This window comes from Lissotriton helveticus, chromosome 4_1 (genome assembly GCF_964261635.1).
Source record: "Lissotriton helveticus chromosome 4_1, aLisHel1.1, whole genome shotgun sequence".
Classification (NCBI taxonomy): domain Eukaryota; kingdom Metazoa; phylum Chordata; class Amphibia; order Caudata; family Salamandridae; genus Lissotriton; species Lissotriton helveticus.
In genome coordinates, this window is record NC_136063.1 from 60649088 (window position 1) to 60666246 (window position 17159).

The 17159-nt window shown below is 47.2% G+C and overlaps 1 protein-coding gene across 1 annotated transcript in view; it reads right to left on the reverse strand.

Moving 5' to 3' along the window:
• LOC144827860 (pancreatic secretory granule membrane major glycoprotein GP2-like) overlaps positions 1–17159 on the reverse strand; it is an 80490-nt gene that overhangs the window by 11051 nt on the left and 52280 nt on the right. The window lies entirely within an intron of this gene.

Consider the following 17159-nt stretch of genomic DNA (forward strand, 5'->3'; position numbering starts at 1 on the left):
CATGATGCTATAGAGAGACTCACCGGCAGTGCTACAAAGCACTACTGATGTCGCACCCACAGTGCTGTCATGATGCTATAGAGAGACTCACCGGCAGTGCTACAAAGCACTACTGATGTCGCACCCACAGTGCTGTCATGATGCTATAGAGAGACTCACCAGCAGTGCTACAAAGCACTACTGATGTCACATCCACAGCGCTATCATGATGCTATAGAGAGACTCACCGGCAGTGCTACAAAGCACTACTGATGTCACACCCACAGCGCTATCATGATGCTATAGAGAGACTCACCGGCAGTGGTACAAAGCACTACTGATGTCACATCCACAGCGCTATCATGATGCTATAGAGAGACTCACCGGCAGTGCTACAAAGCACTACTGATGTCACACCCACAGCGCTATCATGATGCTATAGAGAGACTCACCGGCAGTGGTACAAAGCACTACTGATGCCGTACCCACAGTGCTATCATGATGCTATAGAGAGACTCACCAGCAGTGCTACAAAGCACTAATGATGCCACACCCACAGTGCTATCATGATGCTATAGAGAGACTCACCGGCAGTGCTACAAAGCACTACTGGTGCCGCACCCACAGCGCTATCATGATGCTATAGAGAGACTCACCGGCAGTGCTACAAAGCACTACTGATGTCACACCCACAGTGCTATCATGATGCTATAGAGAGACTCACCAGCAGTGCTACAAAGCACTACTGATGTCGAATCCACAGCGCTATCATGATGCCATAGAGAGACTCACCGGCAGTGGTACAAAGCACTACTGATGTCGCACCCACAGTGCTATCATGATGCTATAGAGAGACTCACCGGCAGTGCTACAAAGCACTACTGATGCTGCACCCACAGTGCTATCATGATGCTATAGAGAGACTCACCGGCAGTGCTACAAAGCACTACTGATGCTGCACCCACAGCGCTATCATGATGCTATTGAGAGACTCACCGGCAGTGCTACAAAGCACTACTGATGCCGCACCCACAGTGCTATCATGATGCCATAGAGAGTCTCACCAGCAGTGCTACAAAGCACTACTGATGTCGCACCCACAGGGCTATCATGATGCTATAGAGAGACTCACCGGCAGTGCTACAAAGCACTACTGATGTCACACCCACAGCGCTATCATGATGCTATAGAGAGACTCACCGGCAGTGCTACTTTGCACCACTGATGCGGCACCTGCAGTGCTATCATGATACCGGCCCGTTAGTGCTATAGAGAGACTCACCAGCAGTGCTACAAAGCTCTACTGATGTCGCACCCACAGCGCTATCATGATGCTATAGAGAGTCTCACCAGCAGTGCTACAAAGCACTACTGATGTCGCACCCACAGCGCTATCATGATGCTATAGAGAGACTCACCAGCAGTGGTACAAAGCACTACTGATGTCACATCCACAGCGCTATCATGATGCTATAGAGAGTCTCACCAGCAGTGCTACAAAGCACTACTGATGTCGCATCCACAGCGCTATCATGATGCTATAGAGAGACTCACCAGCAGTGCTACAAAGCGCTACTGATGCCACACCCACAGTGCTATCATGATGCTATAGAGAGACTCACCAGCAGTGCTACAAAGCACTACTGATGTCGCATCCACAGTGCTAACATGATGCTATAGAGAGACTCACCGGCAGTGCTACAAAGCACTACTGATGTCGCACCTACAGTGCTATCATGATGCTATAGAGAGACTCACCGGCAGTGCTACAAAGCACTACTGATGTCGCACCCACAGCGCTATCATGATGCTATAGAGAGACTCACCAGCAGTGCTACAAAGCACTACTGATGTTGCACCCACAGCGCTATCATGATGCTATAGAGAGACTCACCGGCAGTGCTACTTTGCACCACTGATGCGGCACCTGCAGTGCTATCATGATGCTATAGAGAGACTCACCGGCAGTGCTACAAAGCACTACTGATGTCACATCCACAGCGCTATCATGATGCTATAGAGAGACTCACCGGCAGTGCTACAAAGCACTACTGATGTCGCACCCACAGCGCTATCATGATGCTATAGAGAGACTCACCAGCAGTGCTACAAAGCACTACTGATGTTGCACCCACAGCGCTATCATGATGCTATAGAGAGACTCACCGGCAGTGCTACTTTGCACCACTGATGCGGCACCTGCAGTGCTATCATGATGCTATAGAGAGACTCACCGGCAGTGGTACAAAGCACTACTGATGCCGTACCCACAGCGCTATCATGATGCTATAGAGAGACTCACCGGCAGTGGTACAAAGCACTACTGATGCCACACCCACAGCGCTATCATGATGCTATAGAGAGACTCACCGGCAGTGGTACTTTGCACCACTGATGCGGCACCTGCAGTGCTATCATGATACCGGCCCGGTAGTGCTATAGACTCACCGGCAGTGCTACAATGCTGTCCTGGTAGTGTGATAGAGAGACTCATCAGCAAATCACCAGCACTGTCACTGTGATAATCGTGACAGTAGTGTAGGCTGTGCATGATTTTTCTAAGACCCATTCTCCTTCAATGTTGACCAAGTGTATCGCCAGCAGTGATAGTGATGACAAAATGATATGCTAGAGAACACCATATTGATGTATGTTTAAGAAATTAATGTACATTTCTTTTACACATTGAGATAATAAAACTATTTTTCATTTTGTTTGTGTGAATTAAATAAAATATTTCATAATTTGTATTTGTGTGATGTACACTTAATTTAATATTTATTTTGGAATTTAGAACACAGAATTTTTCGCCTGCTCATTTTATGCTCTATGAATCTCGTACCTTTAAAAGACCTAACAGCAAACTGTTCCCAGAATCTGAATAATGTAAAAACGTGTAACTTGTGTTTGCTGCGCACTCAGGCCCTGGACCATGTTGTGTTTGCTTGCCTTGCATTGTCATTGAGTCGTTATCGTTGGCTTCGACCCATGTTTTAACAAAATAGTAATAAAAACGTAACATCAGCCCGAGACTATCTCTTGTCCAAAAAACTAAGCAGTGTGTGTAAAACGTTTTAATTATTTTAAAGGAGTTTATGTATATATTTTACATTTTAGCATATCTTTTTATTGGGCAGATATTCTTTCTGTTTGACAGCTTTTTAGGAAGTATCATTGTTTTATTTCATCAATTTTGCATTTTGCACACTGATTGGCTGCTATTTACTGCTATTTTGCCCTATAGGGTTAGGTTGATTCTGTTTTCCACCATGCTCTTGTTGCCAACCTCGAATTTTAATTGAAGTGGATCACAGGTTGTATCTTGCACATGAACTGGTTGCTACTGAATTGCTCTTGTGCACAGGTCCGGACATGCTCACCTATCCTTTTTTTGCTGCTAATTCCAATTTGAAAATTTAAAGTCAAATATGAACTTTGGACTTTGCTGTATATGACCTGGCATATCTATACTGCCCTTCGCATTTTTTGGGGGAGATGTTCATTACTCTTTTTTCCTGCTCCTAATTCTAACTTGATTTTTTAGCAGAAATTGAACTTTTTGATTTCATTCTGTGTACGAACTGGGAACTTTCTAATGTCCTATGTATAGTCCAGGATAAGTAATGTTGTAAACCTCAATTATTTTATGTTTCATGATTATTGACAATAAGTTTGTATTTTTTGGTGGACCTCCTAGGAGTTCCAAATCTTTAATACATTTTGAATTGAATATACTTAATTTTCTGTTCTTCATTATTGTTTTGAGGTTCTAATCATTGAAATTCTCAGGGGGAGGTCTCCGGTCACAGTAGGATTAACTGAGGGGCCACACAAAAGCCAAGAAACTGCAGAAGATTATAGTTGGAAATGTCAAGTGAAGCTGAAAAAAATATCACATTTTTTAATTTTTCTCTAATAACCAGAGATGTGAAAATCTCCAAGTGTTTTGACATCCTTCTCTTGTGAGCCAGAAAACAAGAACTGACTCTGGAAAGAGTTTGATGGTGCAATCCATCCTGGGTATTTGAAGCTCCTGGAGGCTTAAAGAGACAGAAGCCCATCAGGCTGCCGTTTTTCCTAAAAAATAATCTGATTTTTAGCTTTTGTCTTGAAAAAGCCTTTTTTAGGAAAATATTCATATATATTTCGGGATTATCTTGGATATTCCTGAATAGGTGGTACTCTAGCGCTGAAGGGTGCTTCTCACCACAGGAACATGTTGACAATGACACCCTGTGTACAAGTTCTGTGGACAGATCAGCAGTGCTTAATTTGTCAAAAATTAAGTGCCAGGGCGCTTCTTGGAAGGCCACTGCAGTCTGCAGCATGCATTGGCACTGCCAGTGCTGCCAATGACAGTACCAACATAACAGCTAACTGTAATAAATGAAAGGTGCAGAGTCCACTTGATAGGTTAAGATCCTTTATTGTAGGTTCCTTCCAGGTTAGACAGATAAGTTAAGTTATAAGGAAAACAGGAGAAACCCCACCAGGAGCTCGCTGTTGGTAGCTCAGCCTCAGATGACCAACTGCCACAATAGGTAATAGAAAGGTACAGTCAGCTAGAGAGACACTCTGGCATGCATATCATGCACTAGTCTCTTTTGCAAGGCATTCTATGATGTCATAAGTATAATAGTATTGTCTAGCCAGAGAGGAACAGTGAAGAAGGTATTTACTACACTAACCATCACAATCCTACAAGTGTGATAATTCAGACGTTTTCAGGCCACACTAAGCTATAATAATAGTGTGAGAGGCTACTTATTATTCATTTTCAATTTGAGTTGACTTAATAAACATGTTTGTAGTGTACATGCCAAAATTAAACAGACATCGCCACCAGGTGGTAGACTCCCATTAGAGCAGGTGCAGACAATTAAGTATGGTGCTGAGCACAGGAAAACCACTGGCTCAAATGAAGCACTGGGAGGGTATTTAACATTAAGTGTCAGATTACAATCCTCCGACTGAGATTTCCGGTTTAAAAAGCGACAGCCTCAATACAATGGAGGCTGTCGGTTTTGAAACTGTCCGGATGTTCCAGTTGGCTTCCAAAAGGCTCAAGGAGCATGTCTGCCAGTCGGAAACAGAGCGATACAAAAGGGGATGATGGACGGAGCGGAGCGTTTGAGCAAATCAAACACTCACCCCCAGTCAACTGATCTGGGTTCAATCCATCACCATTCTTTAGCTCACTCAGCCACCCCAGTTCAGACATGGCCATATGCAAATCAGTCTGACCCTGTGCCTCATGATCGGGCTGGACTGTTCCCATGAGGCACAGGGTCAGACTGATTTGCATATAGCCATGTCTGAACAGGGGTGGCAGAGTGGGCTAAAGAGCGGTGATGGATCAAACCCAGATCTTTTGACTGGGTGTGAGTGTTTGATTTGTTCAGATGCTCTGTCCATCACCACCCCCTTTTGTACCGCTTTTGGCCGCCATAAGTGTGGCAGGGTATGCTCAGACGTTCGTCCCTTGCTCACTATGCCACTGGATTCAAGCAAGCCGGTCTGAAGACGGCTGGAATGCCAGAAACCGGTCCTCGGAAGCTTGGTTCCGGTCCAGGGAAGGCATGGCTTGGCAGTTTGGGCTGGACTGTTCCCATGAGGCACAGGGTCAGACTGATTTGCATATAGCCATGTCTGAACTGGGGTGGCAGAGTGGGCTAAAGAACGGTGATGGATCAAACCCAGATCTTTTGACTGGGTGTGAGTGTTTGATTGGTTCAGATACTCCGTCCATCACCACCCCCTTTTGTACCCCTTTTGGCCGCCATAAGTGTAGCAGGGTATGCTCTGACGTGAGTCCCTTGCTCACTTTGCCACTGGATTCAAGCAAGCCGGGCTGAAGACGGCTGGAATGCCAGAAACCGGTCCTCGGAAGCTTGTTTCCGGTCCAGGGAAGGCAGGCCTTGGCAGTTCGGGCTGGACTGTTCCCATGAGGCACAGGGTCAGACTGATTTGCATATAGCCATGTCTGAACTGAGGTGGCAGATTGGGCTAAAGAACGGTGATGGATCAAACCCAGATCTTTTGACTGGGTGTGAGTGTTTGATTGGTTCAGATGCTCCGTCCATCACCACCCCCTTTTGTACTGCTAGTCGGAAACAGCATGTAATCCATATAAACGGCGTTTTAAAATGACCAGATTACGATGCTCTGTTTCTGAAATGCTTACCTTTCCGGGCTTTCCGACATGGAAAGCCTGTTGGAAATCAAGTTTGGGTACTCCTAGTGGGGTCCCGACTTTCTGCTCCCTCCGCTTAGAGGCCAAGGTGTTGATCCCTGCACCGATTGGCAGAGGTGCCTACCACACTGTGCAGGGATGAACACAAACTCCCTTTTCTGTATGAGAGTTTGTCCTGCAGCCAGTTTCTGACTGCAGCACAATCTCCCATACAGAAAAGGGAGCTGGCGACCGCACCGTGTGCAGGTGCATCAAAATTAAGCGGTTGGGACCGCCAACTGGTGGCTGGTCAGACCTGTATCTATGATGGTGTTGGGAAGACGCAAGTCAGCCCAACATAATAATGAACCCTATAGTGTTCTAGGGCCCAGACTCTCTCTACAGGGAATTGCTTCAACATTTATAATGTCAGTGAAGATCTCTGTGATACAGAATAAGGATTACAAGTAAGTGACCATTTCATTTTTTTTTCTAAAAAAGAAGCAATTTAGAACAGCACATGCTAGGCTATATTGAGGTCATCTATGACACTCTCGTCTCTTGTTCTACATGTCTTTAGATTTTTATGAACTCTGTTACTTTATACTACACCTGATAGTGTTTTTATATAAATACAGGTCTGAAATGCTCTCCTTTTTCATACTCAAATTATAGTTTTTAACAATAGGTGAAAGGTTCTGTGATACAATAAGTTATTACAGGCACTTGTTTTACAGTTACGTTTTCTTTTCAGACTGTTTTCATTAACACTAACTACCACATCTTCAAATAATGAAACAGGGTTAGGAGCGGGTGTCCCACCAGGATCAACAGAAACACTAGAAAGTTGCAGCTAGTGGGACATCAAGGGCCCCCATGCTTCATCCAGATGAGGGAGTAGTTTCTCACTTGTGAAGCTAGTGGAACATCAATTGCCCCCCATGCTTCATCGGGAGCAGGGAGTAGTATCTCGCTTGCCCAACTAGTGGGACATCAAGGGCACTCTATACTTCATCTGGAGGAGGGAGTAGTTTCTCGCTTGTCCAACTAGTGCGACATCAAGGGCACCCCATGCTTCATCTGGAGGAGGGAGCAGGTTCTCACTTGTCCAGCTAGTGGCACATCAAGGGCACCCCATGATTTACTTGGAGGAGGGAGTAGTTTCTTGCTTAGCCAGCTAGTGGAACATAAGGGCGCCCCATGGTTCATCTGGAGAAGGGAGAAGTTTCTTTCTTGGCCAGCTAGTGGTACATCAAGGGCACCTCTTGGTTCATCTGGAAGAGGGAGTAGTTTCTCACTTGGCCAGCTAGTGGTACATCAAGGGGACCCTGAGCATCATCGAGAGAAGGGAGTAGTTTCTAACTTGTCCAGCTAGTAGGACATCACAGGCACCCCATGTTTCATAAGGAGGAGGAAGTAGTTTCTCACTTGTCCAGCTAGTGGGACATCAAGGGTACCCAATGAATCACAGGAGGAGGGAGTAGTTTCTCACTTGTCTAGCTCGTAGGACATCAGGACTACCCCATGCTTCATTGGGAGGAGGGAGTAGTTCCATACTTGTCCAGCTAGTGGGACATCAAGGGCACCCCATGTATCAAAGGAGGAGGGAGTTGTTTCTCAGTTGTCCAGTTAGTGGGACATCAAGAGTACCCCATGCTTCATTGGGAGTAAGGAGGAGTATTACACGTGTCCAGTTAGTGGAAAATCAAGGGTGCCCCATACTTCATCTGGAGGAGGGAGTAGTTTCTTGCTTAGGTAGCTAGTGGTACATAAAAGTCGCCCCATGATTCATTGAGAGAATCAATCAATCAATCAATCAACCAGAGTACTTGTAAAGCACGCTACTTACCCATGAGGGTCTCAAGACACTGAGGAGGGGTGGTGCCGCTACTGCTCGAACAGCCAGGTCTTGAGGAGTCTTCTGAAGGCGAGTAGGTATTGGGTTTGCTGTAGGCGGGTAGGGAGGGTGTTCCAGGTCTTGGCGGCGAAGTAGGAGAAGGATCTGCCGCCGGAGGTTGTTCGTTGGATGCGGGGGGACAGTGGCGAGGCTGGCGTGTAGAAGTTGAGTCTGCTGTTCAGGTAGGCTGGTTCGGCATTGTGGAGTCCTTTGTGTGTGTGGGTGAGGAGCTTGAAGGTGATCCTCTTGTCGATGGGGAGCCAGAGTAGGTCTCTCAGGTGGGGGTGATGTGGCTGTGGCCGGGGGACGTTGACGATCAGTCGGGCATAGGCATTTTAAATGCGCTGTAGTCGTTGTAGGTGTTTGGCTGGGATTCCTGCGTAGAGTGCATTGCTGTAGTCTAGTCTGCTGCTGACGAGGGCCTGTGTCACCGTTCTTCTTGTTTCGGTCGGGATCCACTTGTAGATCCTGCGGAGCATGAGGAGGGTATTGTAGCAGGAGGAGAAGATGGCGTTGACCTGCTCAGACATGGAGAGGCACGAGTCGAGGATGAATCCTAGGTTGCGTGCATGGTCGGTGGGTGTCGGTGCTGTTCCTAGTGTGGTCGGCCACCAGGAGTCATCCCAGGCTGAAACGTTTGCTCCGAGGAGTAGCACCCTTTGCCTTGTCCGAGTTCAGCTTCAGACGGCTGTTCTGCATTTAGTCGGCGACAGCCTTCATTCCCTCATGGAGGTTGGTTTTGGCGGTGTGCTGGTCCTTGGTGAGGGAGAGGATGAGCTGGGTGTTGTCGACATAAGAGATGATGCTGAGGTCGTGTTGGCAGGCCACTTGTGGAGGGGGGGCATGTAGAATTCAAACAGCGTCGGGCTGAGGGATGAGCCCTGGGGGATGCCGCAGATGATGTAGGTGGCCTCGGATCGGAAGGGCAGGAGGCGGACGCTCTGGGTTCTGCCGGAGAGGAAGGACCTGGTACAGTCAAGGGCCTTCTCTTGGATTCCGGCTTCTAGGAGGTGTGTCTTTAGAGTGCGATGGTAAACCGCGTCGTAGGTGGCTGACAGGTTCAGGACGATGAGGTCTCATGTTTCGCATTGTCTAGTTGACGTCTGATGTTGTCTGTGTCGGCGATGAGGGCTGTCTCAGACTGTGGTTTTGTCTGAATTCGGACTAGGACAGGTCCAAGATGTTGTTGTCTTCCAGGCGGTGGGCCGGTTGCAAGTTGACAATTTTCTCGATGACCTTTCCCGGGAACGGGAGCAGGGAGATGGGGCATAAGTTCTTGAGGTCCTTCGGGCCTCCTTGGGCTTCTTGAGGAGGGTGTTGATTTCAGCGTGTTTCCAGCTTTCTGGGAATGTCGCTGTTTCAAAGAAGATGTTGAAGACCTTCCGTAGTTGCGGTGCGATGGCAGCGTCTGCTTTATTGAATACGTGGTGTGGGCACAGGTCTGACAGAGATCCTGAGTGAATGGAGTTCATGACCTTGCGTGTCTCGTCATCGTTGACGTTGGACCAGGAGGTCAGTCGGTTGGCGCTGGTGGTGTTCACAGGGGTGGTGGGGTCTGGCGTAGTCGGGGCGGTCATGGTGTTGAAGCTGTCATAGAAGAAGATGGCTAGTGAGTTGCACAATTATTGTGAGGGCGGTATGTCGTTGGCATTGGCGCTGGGGTTGGAGAGTTCCTTTACGATGCTGAAGAGCTCTTTGCTGTCATGTGCGTTGTTATCCAGGCAGTCATTGAAGGAAGATCTCTTGGCTATTCTGATGAGGTGGTGATGTCTGCGAGTGGCGTCCTTGTGGGCTACGTGGTTGTCTGAAGTGCGTTTGTGGTGCCATATCTTATCCAGTTTCCGGCAGGTGAGTTGGAGGTCTGAAGCACATCAGTGAACCAGGTGGCTCTCTTGCTGGCCTGGTTGTTGGAGGGTTTCTTGAGTGGAGTGAGGGTGTTGGCGCAATCGTCTATTCACTGTCTGAGGTTGCGGGCTGCGGCGTCTGGGTTGGTGGGGTCGGTGGGTGGGTTCTGGGCGAGGGTGGTGATCAACTGTTCTTCGTGACTTTGCTTCAGCAGCGGTGAGGCAGCTGTTGGGTGCAGTGGGGCGTGGTTGGTCCAGGGGTTCTGGCGCTGAGCGCGGTCCAGGCACGGATGGATGCAGACGGGCGTGGATGGGCGCTGATAGGCACAGACGTGCTTGCCTTTGGCACGGCTGCTGCGCCGTCTCCATAAGAGGGTGAGAGGGAGGGAGGAGCAGCTGGGAGGAGGGTGCAGGTTGGCCAATGGGTATCAGGGGGGCAGGGCCGCAGGAACGCAGCGGCAGGAAGGAAGGAGCGGGAGATGGTGGCAGGCAGCAGGGAGATGGCGGAAGGCAGCAGGAGCAACGAGGCAGCTGGTGGCTGTGTGGTGGCATGGGGAGTGACCTGCCAGTGAGCAGGGTCAAAGGTAGTCTTTTCTAATTTGGCCAGCTAGTTGTACATCAAGGGCATCCCATGCTTAACCGGGAGGAGGGAGTAGTTTTCATTTGTCCAGCTAGTGGGACATTAAAGGCCCCCCAGGCTTCATCGGGAGGAGGGAGTCATTTTACTTGTCAAGCTAGTGGGACATCAAGGGCACCCCAAGCTTCATGAGAGGAGGGATTAGTCTCCCAGTTGTCCAGCTAGTGGGACATCAATTACTCCTATGCTTTATCATGAGGAGGGAGTAGTTTCTCCCCTGGTTAGCTAGTGGTACATCAAGGGCACCCCATGCTTCATCAGGAGGAGGGAGTTGTTTCTCACTTGGCCAGCTGGGGGACATCAAGGGCAACCCCATGCTTCATCAGGAGGAAAGAGTAGTTTCTCACTTGTCCAGCTAATGGGAAATCAAGGGCATCCCATGCTTCATCTGGAGGAGGGAGTCATTTCTGTCTTGGCCAGCTAGTGGGATATCAAGGGTGCCCCATGCTTCATTGAAAGGAGGGAACGTTTCTTCCTTGTCAACCTAGTGGGACATCAAGGGCACCCCATGTTTCATGAGAGGAAGGAGTAGCTTCTCAGTTGTCCAGCTAGTAGGACATCAAGATCCCCCAATGCCTTATCGGGAAGAGGCAATAGTTTCTCACTTGGGAAGTTAGTGGGACATCAAGGGCACCCCATGCTGGACTGTGAGGAGGGAGTAGTTTCTTACTTGTTGAGCTAGTGGGACATCAAGGTAAACCCAGAGCCTGGAGCCTCTGCGTAGCACCTCCTGAGCCATCAATAAGGAACCGACGGAGCTCTGCAGTTCTGGAAATCCATACAAAGTTTCTCAACATGTCCAAGAGACTGAAAGCAAAAGAAAACAATATTTCCTACTATCGAATCCTAAAAAAGAGCTCCGCAAAGCTTCCCAGTACCCCTAATCGTGTGAGAATCATAAGGCAAACCGAATGCACCAGATAATCTGGGCTGTACAAAAATATAATTAGGCGTCTTTGTTCACGCCCATATAGGTAAAGCAAAGTGTGCCATGACAACGCCACTGGTGAAATTCTTCACTTAAATCAAATAAACAAAACACATTATTTCCTTCACATGACTCAGTGTTCAGAATTCTGAGTCACCCTAGTAGTCCCAATGAGAGGCTAAATTGAAGCTTCAATTCCAGTCAGTTTTCCAGGAGGCTGGATATATTCACTTGAATGTACCTCTGCCACTCGGAATGCACTGATCACAAGAATAGGTTGTGCTCTAGCAGGCCAAAGTAAGGAAATTGCGACCTGGGGTCTGTTTGTTGGCCCACTGAATTGCAAAGTGCCCATGACCATGTCCCACAGGCCTGGCAATATTTCCCCTGCCTGCCCAGGTTAAAGCTCGGACCAGGCCTGGATGAGTACTTTAGCTGGCTCAGGAGTCTGGCCCTGGTCTCCCTGTCCCTGCCTACTCTGTCACTTGGAACCAAGGAAAGGATCCCACATCCCCAGAAAGGCCTCTGCTATCTGCCCAGACTATAAAGCTCTGACAGGGCACCAGGTCAGAGCTTCTGCAGGGCAACAGGTGGAAGTCCCCAGCCCTAGGGTCTATTCTCCATCCCATCATGTCTTAAAGTGCCCATTATGGGATCCTGGTATCTCAGGGAGGCACCAAGTCAGAGATCTAGCTGGCCCAGAGGTGAAATCCCTGTGCACTAATCTCTAGATGGAGCCCTACATGCCCGGGGACATTTTGCCGACATTTCCAGGTTAGGAACCTCTCAATAGACCGCTAGTCAAAGCAGCAGTGGGTGGAAGGGTAGAAGCCTTAGGCTCCATTTTCTAGCGCACTGTGCCACTTGGAGCCCTGGACAAGGTTCTGTAGGCCCAGGAAGGGCTCCTCTGTTTCATTGAGTGAAAATCCATTTAAAAATCGAAATTAGACCTTTTTCTCAGTTTAACTTACATTTTGGTCTTAAGTGTAAATGGGACAAAAAGTCCTGGTCTTAGTTAAACTTAAGATCAAAAGTAAAGTTTAACTGAGCTAAACTTCTAACTTTTTTGACTTGCAAATGCTTTTTGGGAATACCAAAAGTCGTGAAGTGAGACTTTCACCTCAGTTTACCTTTGTGAATTCGGTCATTGGTCTATTTAGGGATGGACTGCTTCTCTAGCTTTGGCTGCTGTTTCAAGTAAAAAGCTACCAACCATGATTGTTTGACTCAAGGGTATGACTTTTGTGGAGGCCACCCAGCAGAGCAAAGACCAAGCAGCTTGGAAGCTTGAGCCCCCGTAGTGGTCTAACCAGATTGGATGGAATTGAATGGTGCTAGTCCCGGATGCCACCTGGCAGTCCAGGTCCCACCTATGTGTTTGTAGTTCTTCTCCATATTGCACATTTCTGTCGAAGCTTAGAATGACCACTCTGTGGGAAGTCCCGGTCCCCCGGGCAGGTACCCCTGTGTCTCACTCCGGTTGCACCTCAACTTGCCTCTCCCTTCTGTTGTGGGCATTAAGCGGAAGAGCAACAGATCTGGGCTTAGGGCTCAGCCTATCAAGGGTTGGTTGATATGTTGATAAAAAGGCACTGGGTCGGCAGGAGACATCATAGCACTGAAACTGCTCTTACTGCAGTTGTTAATAATATTCGCTCTCAGGTTGACAAGTGCCATACCACTCTTTTGGTTCTGTTGGACCTCACAGCGGCCTTCAACACTCTTTCTCCATCTATATTGGTATCTCGTCTCAGGGAGATGGGTGCCCTGGGTCTTCTTGCCTCCTTTCTTAATGAAAGGGAACAGAGAGTGAAACTGGGTCCGTTTCTTTCCGCCTCTAAACCTGCGCACTGTGGGGTCCCCCAGGGCTCTTCATTGAGCTCTACACTTTTTAACATCTATGTGGCCCCCCCTTGCCAGGATGGTGAGTTCATTTGGGTTGGAGATGCTGTCCTATGCAGACGGCAACCAAATAATAGTCTCGCTCACTCACTCAGTATAGGATTCTGCTCAGAATTTTAGGAGCTGCATGGAGGCCGTCTCTCAGTGGATCGTTCAGAGCTTCTTGAAATTGAATGGGGAGAAAACTGAGGTATTAATCTTTGGGGGCAATCAGGAAATTTGGTCAAGGGACTGGTGGCCGCCCTCACTTGGGGAATGCCCCCATCCAGGCCAGTATGGCAAGAACGTATGGGTGCTAATGGACACTGCCCTTTCCTTTGACCATCAGGTTAATAGGTCTGTTTCCACCTGCTGTGGCATTATTAGGATCCTTAGAAAGATCTCCCACTATTCTTTCCCCAGATGCTCGGAAACAGGCTACGGTAGCATTAGTCTCTTCCAGACTGGACTATTGTAATGCCCTTTATTTGGGCATTAACAAGAGTCTTATTCATCACCTTCAAATGGTCCAGAATGCTGCGGCGAAGATGGTTTTGAACCTCCCTAGACCTGCCTCAGCCTTGGCAGCCCATGAGAACTTACACTGGCTTCCGATACATTGTAGGATCACTTTTAAAATTCAATGTCTTTCCAATGGAGCCTTTTATGGCACTGGTCCGGAGGGTATCAAGTCACTTGTACATCTCTATACCCCCAGTAGATCTCTTCGTTCCTCTAATAAAAACTTTCCTGTGGTCCCTAGGTTTGTAAGGGCAAAATGGGGCGGTAGAGCGTTTTCTATTGTTTTCTATTGTGGCGCCCAGATTGTGGAACTCTCACCCTCCTGAGCTTATAGGGCAGCCCTCTCTTTCTCTGTTCCGTAAGGCCTTAAAAACCTGGCTTTTCTCTGAGGCGTACTTGTAAAGCTGACCCCTCTGACTGTGTGTTGGATGATTTGCGCAAGCGCCTTGATGCCCTTGATCTAAGTTGTGCTTTATAAGACTCTATTCTTTCATTCATTCAGGTAAACAAAGGTTCGATGAAAGGATACTCATCTGTCCATAGTAACAACCATTGGGGTGTTATGGCATAGATTCTTTATCTAGTGATATGGCAGATTTTATTGAGAATCTAGAATTGTCTCAGTACTTACCTTGTGTGATCTCTTCCATAGTCATTATCTCCTTGTTACTTTCTGTTGACTTTTGAAAAGTGTTGAATGGTTGCCCCCACGATCATTGGGAGACCCATTTGTTCCTTTCAGATGATCTATTTATTTGCATTGACGGTGGTGTGGCATTTATGCTTGCTTCATAAATTATGTCTAAGCGTTTTGACCATTCCTAAGAGCACTCATAATCTCTAGCTGTACCCCCAAGGCTATCCACATTATGGCTAGTTCTAAAAGGCCAAGGCTCTTTTTTTGAGTTTCAGCTTAAGGCGTAGGAAGGTATTTTGTTTTCTACTAAGACAGGAGCATTTTGAAACGTATTTCCTTCATAATCATTTGGTACATATTTGCACACCGTTGTTAGTATCTGTCTGCCGTGTTTGTTCATATCAGAGGAGACATGCTATGATCAGCTTGGGTCTCTCTGTGTTTTTATTAGGTAGTATCTGGGCCTGGACTCTGTGTGCCCTAGGAAGTTATAAAAGTGGAAAGTAAGCCAATCCTGTAAGGTGTGGTAAATGTTTGACCAAAAAACATTTATGTTGTTTTGCTCTAGGTTTACTGAGATTCCATAGAATTATTTGTTGTGTCATACTGTCCCTTTCTGCTTAAGGTACTAAAAACTAGGGACCCCAAGAGTCAGCCCCTTCCAGTGATAGTTAGTTTCTTTTCAAGTCCATCCACCTTATTGAGGGAAAATACCCATTTCTGATAGTATTGAATATGAAAACACTGCACCCCAATAACGTTCCTACCACATACATATCTTTGAGAATATTCGCTAGTGAGACTTATAATCCTGAAGATGTGACTGTAGGGTTGTTATTTGACCCCAAGGGTCCCCATAAACTTGGTGAAGAAAGGTTTTGTGAGTTCATGACTGAGGCCATCTTATTGTTATATTGTTGTGGGGATGTAATGCTGCTCACCGGTTTATCCTGATTTTCCCATTGGCCTGCCAGAATGAACCCAGGGTCTATTCTGTATGTCTTCATCTCTTAAGGTATTTAAGGCCAGATTGGGTGGGGCAGCCACTAACGCCCAGGTTAGGGTAGGATTTTGAAGGAGATACAGCTAAGTCCATGCGCACATTCATGATCATCTGGTCGGTAGATAGGACCCCTTGGCAGATGGCACCAGAAGTACAGCACTTACAGAGGAGGCCTCTTGGGTCTTCTAGGACATGTAATGGCATGAACATGATGCACAACTGCACTATGTTGGAAACAACCTTTACAACACGGTCATTACAACGCACTACCGTTACAACGCAGTCATTACAACACAACATCCTTTACATTGTATGCCATTACAATGCAGCCATTATAGCGCATGTCACGATAACGCATGTCTTTACAACGCATGTCACTACAAAGCATGTCATTACAACGCATTATAAGGTAAGTAATGGGGAATAGTAATTTGTAACCCTACACTATCCAACACTTACCCTACTATTGCTCTAAAGTAATGCGCGTTGTAATGGTATGTCTTGTAATGGTATTCGTTGAAATGGAATGCATTGTAAATGTAGTTTCTAAAAAAAAATTGTTTTGGAATGCGTTGTAAAATCATGCGTTGTTATTGAAGTTGCGAGTCCGAAACTGTGTTGTGAAGGCAGGCGTTGTAAATGTTTGCGTTGTAAAGTCATACATTCCACCATGTGGACAGATCTGTAGTTGCAGAGTCGATGGCTAGGGTACCAGAGGTATGGAAGCCTCAGTGCTGTATCCCTGGAGTCAGTGTGCTGTGCAAGCTCTCCTTTTGAGCTTACTATCATTAAGGGCTGCCCTCGATCCTCAAATTAGAAAGCGTGGTAAAGAGGATGGAGAGGCATTTACTCACATTTTCAAGGTCTCTGCGGTCCAAAAACATGATGAGTCAGCAATTTCTCATGAACCTCCTTGGTTTCTGATTGTATTCTATCCAGAGGGGGAAGAGTTTCGCACTTCATCTGAGAATGATGCTGGTGGCAGAGGTCTGTGAGTCATCAAGATCTACACAAAAGTAGCCATCTTCCTCTGTGTCCTGACTCTTCCTTCGAGTGTTTACTTTTACACAACAGTAGTTGTCAGTTTCCCCATCAGTATGGACCACATGCACCCCACACAATTGTGTCTAAGCATGGGCAGAATGTGGGAATATGAAATACGCGAATTTGCGTGAATTCGTAATCGCGATTCGCAAAATCCTATGCTATTTTTTTTGCGAGTTCTTGATTTTTTTTACTTGTTCGGGAACGCGAACTTGCGCATGCGGTCTCAACGGTCGCATACATGTTGTTTCCACTTAACCAGCCTGCACGCGATGGCTTTTTCCTATTTCGGGTCGCAATGATGTGTTCGCGTTAGCAATTTCCTGTTTTGGGTCGCAATGACTTGTTCGTGATCGCGGCGTCGCTCGGCCAGCTACCAAAATCTCGCGGCGCTCACAAACAGGGAGGAAAACTCATCAGCGAACGCAGAATCATGGTGAGTCAATGGCGTGCACGCGAGATTTTATTTTTGAAGCGCGCACAAGAAAAAAAATCAGCCAACTCGCGAATTGCGGATTTTTGGGCAATTAGGCGCGATCCGCGAATCGGGAAATTGCCAAAATTACGCAAGCAGAACGAAGTTTCTGCCCATACTTACTTTTGTCCCACAACCAC